A 7,919-nucleotide genomic window follows, 5' to 3' on the forward strand; every position below is an offset into this window, starting at 1 on the left:
TTGATCACATAACAGAATAGATAAATGCATACTCTACACTCTCTTGTTGGATGATGAACACATTGCGTAGGATTACACGAACCCTCAATGCCGTAGTTAACAAGCTCCACAATTCAATGTTCATATTTAAATAACCTTAGAGTGCATGAAAGATCAATTCGACTAAACCAAGTACTAACATAGCATGCACACTTGTCACCTTCACGCTATGTAGGAGGAATAGATCACATCAATACTATCATAGCAATAGTTAACTTCACAATCTACAAGAGATCATGATCATAGCATACGCCAAGTACTAACACGGATGCACACACTGTCACCATTACACCGTGCAGGAGGAATAAAACTACTTTAATAACATTGCTAGAGTAGCACATAGATAAATTGTGATACAAAATACATTGCAATCATAAAGAGATATAAATAAGCACTTCACTACGCCAAACAGTGAATAAGTATTCTGTGAAATATAGCCTAAGAGACCCACACGGTGCACACACTGTCACCTTTACACACGTGGGCCAAGGAGTCTCCGGAGATCACATAAGTAAAACTCACTTGACTAGCATAGTGACATCTAGATTACAAGCATCATCATATGAATCTCAATCATGTAAGGCAGCTCATGAGATTATTGTATTGAAGTACATAGGAGAGAGATGAACCACATAGCTACCGGTACAGCCCCGAGCCTCGATGGAGAACTACTCCCTCCTCATGGGAGCAGCAGCGGTGATGAAGATGGCGGTGGAGATGGCAGCGGTGTCGATGGAGAAGCCTTCCGGGGGCACTTCCCCGCTCCGGCAGGGTGCCGGAACAGAGACTCCTGTCCCCCAGATCTTGGCTTCGCGATGGCGGCGGCTCTGGAAGGTTTTCCGTATCGTGGTTTTTTTCGTATCAGGGGTTTCGCGACGAAGGCTTTAAGTAGGCGGAAGGGCGGAGTCGGAGGGCTGACGAGGGGCCCACACCACAGGGCGGCGCGGGCCCCCCCTTGGCCGCGCCGCCTTGTGGTGTCGCCACCTCGTGGCCCCACTTCGTATGCTCTTCGGTCTTCCGGAAGGTTCGTGGCAAAATAGGACCCCGGGTCTTTGTTTCGTCCAATTCCGAGAATATTTCGTTACTAGGATTTCCGAAACCAAAAACAGCAGAAAACGAGCAAGCGGCACTTCGGCATCTTGTTAATAGGTTAGTTCCGGAAAATGCACGAATATGACATAAAGTGTGCATAAAACATGTAGGTATCATCAATAATATGGCATAGAACATAAGAAATTATCGATACGTCGGAGACGTATCAAGCATCCCCAAGCTTAGTTACTGCTCGTCCCGAGCAGGTAAAAACGATAACAAAGATAATTTCTGAAGTGACATGCCATCATAACCTTGATCATACTATTTGTAAACATATGTAGTGAATGCAGCGATCAAAACAATGGTAATGACATGAGTAAACAAGTGAATCATAAAGCAAAGACTTTTCATGAATAGTACTTCAAGACAAGCATCGGTAAGTCTTGCATAAGAGTTAACTCATAAAGCAATAAATCAAAGTAAAGGCATTGAAGCAACACAAAGGAAGATTAAGTTTCAGCGGTTGCTTTCAACTTGTAACATGTATATCTCATGGATAATTGTTAACATAGAGTAATATAACAAGTGCAATATGCAAGTATGTAGGAATCAATGCACAGTTCACACAAGTGTTTGCTTCTTGAGGTGGAGAGAGATAGGTGAACTGACTCAACATAAAAATAAAAAGAATGGTCCTTCAAAGAGGAAAGCATCGATTGCTATATTTGTGCTAGAGCTTTTATTTTGAAAACATGAAACAATTTTGTCAACGGTAGTAATAAAGCATATGAGTTATGAAAATTATATCTTACAAGTTGCAAGCCTCATGCATAGTATACTAATAGTGCCCGCACCTTGTCCTAATTAGCTTGGACTACCGGATCTTTGCAATGCACATGTTTTAACCAAGTGTCACAATGGGGTACCTCCATGCCGCCTCGTACAAAGGTCTAAGGAGAAAGCTTGCATTTTGGATTTCTCGCTTTTGATTATTCTCAACTTAGACATCCATACCGGGACAACATGGACAACAGATAATGGACTCCTCTTTAATGCATAAGCATGTGGCAACAATTATTATTCTCATATGAGATTGAGGATATATGTCCAAAACTGAAACTTCCACCATGAATCATGGCTTTAGTTAGCGGCCCAATGTTCTTCTCTAACAATATGCATGCTCCAACCATTAAGGTGGTAGATCTCTCTTACTTCGGACAAGACGGACATGCATAGCAACTCACATGATATTCAACAAAGATAGTTGATGGCGTCCCCAGAAGCATGGTTATCGCACAACAAGCAACTTAATAAGAGATAAAGTGCATAAGTACATATTCAATACCACAATAGTTTTTAAGCTATTTGTCCCATGAGCTATATATTGCAAAGGTGAATGATGGAATTTTAAAGGTAGCACTCAAACAATTTACTTTGGAATGGCGGATAAATACCATGTAGTAGGTAGGTATGGTGGACATAAATGGCATAGTGGTTGGCTCAAGGATTTTGGATGCATGAGAAGTATTCCCTCTCGATACAAGGTTTAGGCTAGCAAGGTTATTTGAAACAAACACAAGGATGAACGGTGCAGCCAAACTCACATAAAAGACATATTGTAAACATTATAAGACTCTACACCGTCTTCCTTGTTGTTCAAAACTCAATACTAGATATTATCTAGACTCTAGAGAAACCAAATATGCAAACCAAATTAGCAAGCTCTAAATGTTTCTTCATTAATGGGTGCAAAGTATATGATGCAAGAGCTTAAACATGAGCACAACAATTGCCAAGTATAAAATTATCCAAGACATTTTAGAGTTACTACATGTAGCATTTTCCAATTCCAACCATATAACAATTTAACGAAGAAGAAACTTCGCCATGAATACTATGAGTAGAGCCTAAGGACATATTTGTCCATATGCTACAGCGGAGCGTGTCTCTCTCCCACAAAGTGAATGCTAGGATCCATTTTATTCAAACAAAACAAAAACAAAAACAAACCGACGCTCCAAGCAAAGTGCATAAGATGTGACGGAATAAAAATATAGTTTCAGGGAGGAACCTGATAATGTTGTCGATGAAGAAGGGGATGCCTTGGGCATCCCCAAGCTTAGACGCTTGAGTCTTCTTATAATATGCAGGGGTGAACCACCGGGGCATCCCCAAGCTGAGAGCTTTCACTCTCCTTGATCATATTGCATCATACTCCTCTCTTGATCCTTGAAAACTTCCTCCACACCAAACTCGAAACAACTCATTAGAGGGTTAGTGCACAATAAAAATTCACATGTTCAGAGGTGACACAATCATTTTTAACACTTTTGGACATTGCATAAAGCTACTGGACATTAATGGATCAAAGAAATTCATCCAATCATAGCAAAAGAGGCAATGCGAAATAAAAAGGCAGAATCTGTCAAAACAGAACAGTCCGTAAAGATGGATTTTATTAGGCCACCAGACTTTCTCAAATGAAAATGCCCAAATTGAATGAAAGTTGCGTACATATCTGAGGATCATGCACGTAAATTGGCTTAATTTTCTGAGCTACCTACAGGGAGGTAGACCCAGATTCGTGACAGCAAAGAAATCTGGAACTGCGCAGTAATCCAAATCTAGTACTTACTTTACTATCAAAGACTTTACTTGGCACAACAAAACTCAAAACTAAGATAAGGAGAGGTTGCTACAGTAGTAAACAACTTCCAAGACACAAATATAAAACAAAAATACTGTAGTAAAAACATGGGTTGTCTCCCATAAGCGCTTTTCTTTAACGCCTTTCAGCTAGGCGCAGAAAGTGTAACTCAAGTGTTATCAAATGGTGGTGCGTCTACAGCGGGGTTTGGAGTTTTCTCAACCATGCATAGTATATTGGATACATAAATTTCAGCGTCTCCCTTTTCATTAGTCTTGGGCTTGCTACTCTCATCGAACAAATTTTCAGGAACAAGCCAAGCATAGTTATTTTCTAGTGCATCATTCATAGCTAGGAGTTTACATGGTATTGGTGCTTTGATCTCCCCACCATCATTAGCATTATTAGTGTACCTTATTCTATCCATGTCCATTTTTTCAAGGAGACCAACAAAATTAGTATGAGAACCAAGCATATTAAATTTAGCAAAGACCTTTCTAGCCTCTCTTGCTAGACCACCAAATTTTCTAAGAAGGGTTTCTAAAACAAAATCTTCCTTTTCCCCCTCTTCCATATCACCAAGTGTAAGAAACATGTGTTGGATTATAGGATTGAGATTAACAAATTTAGTTTCCAACATGCGAACTAAAGCAGCAGCAGCAATTTCATAAGTAGGAGCAAGTTCTACCAAGTGTCTATCTTCAAAATCTTCAACGGTGCTAACATGGGTGAAAAATTCTTCTATATTGTTTCTCCCAATTATAGACCCGCGTCCTACCGGTATGTTTTTTGTGGTAAAATTAAAAGGAAACATGATGAATCAAGTAAAGTAAATGCAAGTAAACTAAATTTTTTGTGTTTTTGATATAGAGTGCAAGACAGTAAATAAAGTAAAGCTAGCAACTAATTTTTTTGTGTTTTGATATAAGTGCAGCAAACAAAGTAGTAAATAAAATAAAGCAAGAAAAAAACAAAGTAAAGAGATTGAGAAGTGGAGACTCCCCTTGCAGCGTGTCTTGATCTCCCACGACAACGGCGCCAGAAAAGTGCTTGATGTCTACGGGAGCTTCTATTCTTGTAGACAGTGTTGGGCCTCCAAGAGCAGAGGTTTGTAGAACAGCAGCAAGTTTCCCTTAAGTGAATCACCCAAGGTTTATCGAACTCAGGGAGGAAGAGGTCAAAGATATCCCTCTCATGCAACCCTGCAACCATAAAGCAAGAAGTCTCTTGTGTCCCCAACACACCTAATAGGTGCACTAGTTCGGCGAAGAGATAGTGAAATACAGGTGGTATGAATAAGTAGTAGCAACGGCACCAGAAAAGTGCTTTGCCCGAGACAGTAAACAAGCAGTAGTAACGCAGTAGAAACAAGAAACAAGCAGCGATAGCGATATTTAGGAACAAGGCCTAGGGATTAGACTTTCACTAGTGGACACTCTCAACTTTGATCACATAACGGAATAGATAAATGCATACTCTACACTCTTTTGTTGGATGATGAACACATTGCGTAGGATTACACGAACCCTCAATGCCGGAGTTAACAAGCTCCACAATTCAATGTTCATATTTAAATAACCTTAGAGTGCATGAAAGATCAATTCGACTAAACCAAGTACTAACATAGCATGCACACTGTCACCTTCACGCTATGTAGGAGGAATAGATCACATCAATACTATCATAGCAATAGTTAACTTCACAATCTACAAGAGATCATGATCATAGCATACGCCAAGTACTAACACGGATGCACACACTGTCACCATTACACCGTGCGGGAGGAATAAAACTACTTTAATAACATTGCTAGAGTAGCACATAGATAAATTGTGATACAAAATACATTGCAATCATAAAGAGATATAAATAAGCACTTCACTACGCCAAACGAGTGAATAAGTATTCCGTGAAATATAGCCTAAGAGACCCACACGGTGCACACACTCGTCACCTTTACACACGTGGGACAAGGAGTCTCCGGAGATCACATAAGTAAAACTCACTTGACTAGCATAGTGACATCTAGATTACAAGCATCATCATATGAATCTCAATCATGTAAGGCAGCTCATGAGATTATTGTATTGAAGTACATCGGAGAGAGATGAACCACATAGCTACCGGTACAGCCCCGAGCCTCGATGGAGAACTACTCCCTCCTCATGGGAGCAGCAGCGGTGATGAAGATGGCGGTGGAGATGGCAGCGGTGTCGATGGAGAAGCCTTCCGGGGGCACTTCCCCGCTCCGGCAGGTGCCGGAACAGAGACTCCTGTCCCCCGGATCTTGGCTTCGCGATGGCGGCAGCTCGCGGAAGGTTTTCCGTATCGTGGTTTTTTTCGTATCGGGGGTTTCGCGACGAAGGCTTTAAGTAGGCGGAAGGGCGGAGTCGGAGGGCTGACGAGGGGCCCACACCACAGGGCGGCGCGGGCCCCCCCTTGGCCGCGCCGCCTTGTGGTGTCGCCACCTCGTGGCCCCACTTCGTATGCTCTTCGGTCTTCTGGAAGGTTCGTGGCAAAATAGGATCTTGGGTCTTTGTTTCGTCCAATTCCGAGAATATTTCGTTACTAGGATTTCTGAAACCAAAAACAGCAGAAAACAGCAACTGGCACTTCGGCATCTTGTTAATAGGTTAGTTCCGGAAAATGCACGAATATGACATAAAGTGTGCATAAAACATGTAGATATCATCAATAATATGGCATAGAACATAAGAAATTATCGATACGTCGGAGACGTATCAGGCTACAAGAGCACCTCAATGCCGGAGTTAACAAGCTCCACAACATTCGATGTTCATATTTAAATAACCTTAGAGTGCATGATAGATCATTGCAATTACACCAAGTACTAACATAGCATGCACACTGTCACCATCACACTATGAAGGAGGAATAGATCACATCAATACTATCATAGCAATAATTAACTTCATAATCTACAAGAGATTATAGTCATAACCTACGCCAAGTACTACATGATGCACACACTGTCACCTTTACACCATGGAGGAGGAATAGAGTACTTTAATAACATCACTAGAGTAACACATAGATGAATAGTGATACAAAACTCATATGAATCTCAATCATGTAAGGCAGCTCATGAGATCATTGTATTTAATTACATAGGAGAGAGATTAACCACATAGCTACCGGTACAGCCCTTAGCCTCGATGGAGAACTACTCCCTCCTCATGGGAGACAGCAGCGTTGATGAAGATGGCGGTGATGTTGATGGAGATGCCTTCCGGGGGCACTTCCCCGTCCCGGCGGCGTGCCGGAACAGAGACTCCTGTCCCCCAGATCTTGGCTTCGCGATGGCGGCGGCTCTGGAAGGTTTCTCGTACCGTGTCTTTTCCGTATCGAAGATTTAGGTCAGGGACCTTTAAATAGGCGAAGAGGCGGAGTTGGAAGGCTGACGGGGGCGCCACACAATAGGGGGGCGCGCCCCCCGCTTGGGCCTCGCCGCCCTAGCGTCTGGTGGCCCTGTGGCCCTCCTCTGGTGGCTCTCGGGTGTTCTATAAGCTTCGTGAAATTCTAAGATGCTGGGCGTTGATTTCGTCCGATTCCGAGAATATTTCCTTACTAGGATTTCTGAAACCAAAAACAGCAGAAAACAGCAATTGGCCGTTCGGCATCTCGTCAATAGGTTAGTTCCGGAAAACGCATAATAATGACATATAATGTGTATAAAACATGTGAGTATCATCATAAAAGTAGCATGGAACATAAGAAATTATAGATACGTTTGAGACGTATCAAGCATCCCCAAGCTTAGTTCCTACTCGCCCTCGAGTAGGTAAACGATAACAAAGATAATTTTGAAGTGACATGCTATCATAATCTTGATCATACTATTGTAAAGCATATGAGATGAATGCAGCGATTCGAAGCAATGGTAAAGACAATGAGTAAACAACTGAATCATATAGCAAAGACTTTTCATGAATAATACTTTCAAGACAAGCATCAATAAGACTTGCATAAGAGTTACTCATAAAGCAATAGATTCAAAGTAAAAGCATTGAAGCAACACAAAGGAAGATATAAGTTTCAGCAGTTGCTTTGAACTTCAACATATATATCTCATGGATAGTTGTCAACACAAAGTAATATAACAAGTGCAATAGGTAAACATGTAAGAATCAATGCACGGTTGACACAAGTGTTTGCTTCTAAGATAGAAAGAACTAGG

Source organism: Lolium rigidum, chromosome 2 (genome assembly GCF_022539505.1).
Source record: "Lolium rigidum isolate FL_2022 chromosome 2, APGP_CSIRO_Lrig_0.1, whole genome shotgun sequence".
Classification (NCBI taxonomy): domain Eukaryota; kingdom Viridiplantae; phylum Streptophyta; class Magnoliopsida; order Poales; family Poaceae; genus Lolium; species Lolium rigidum.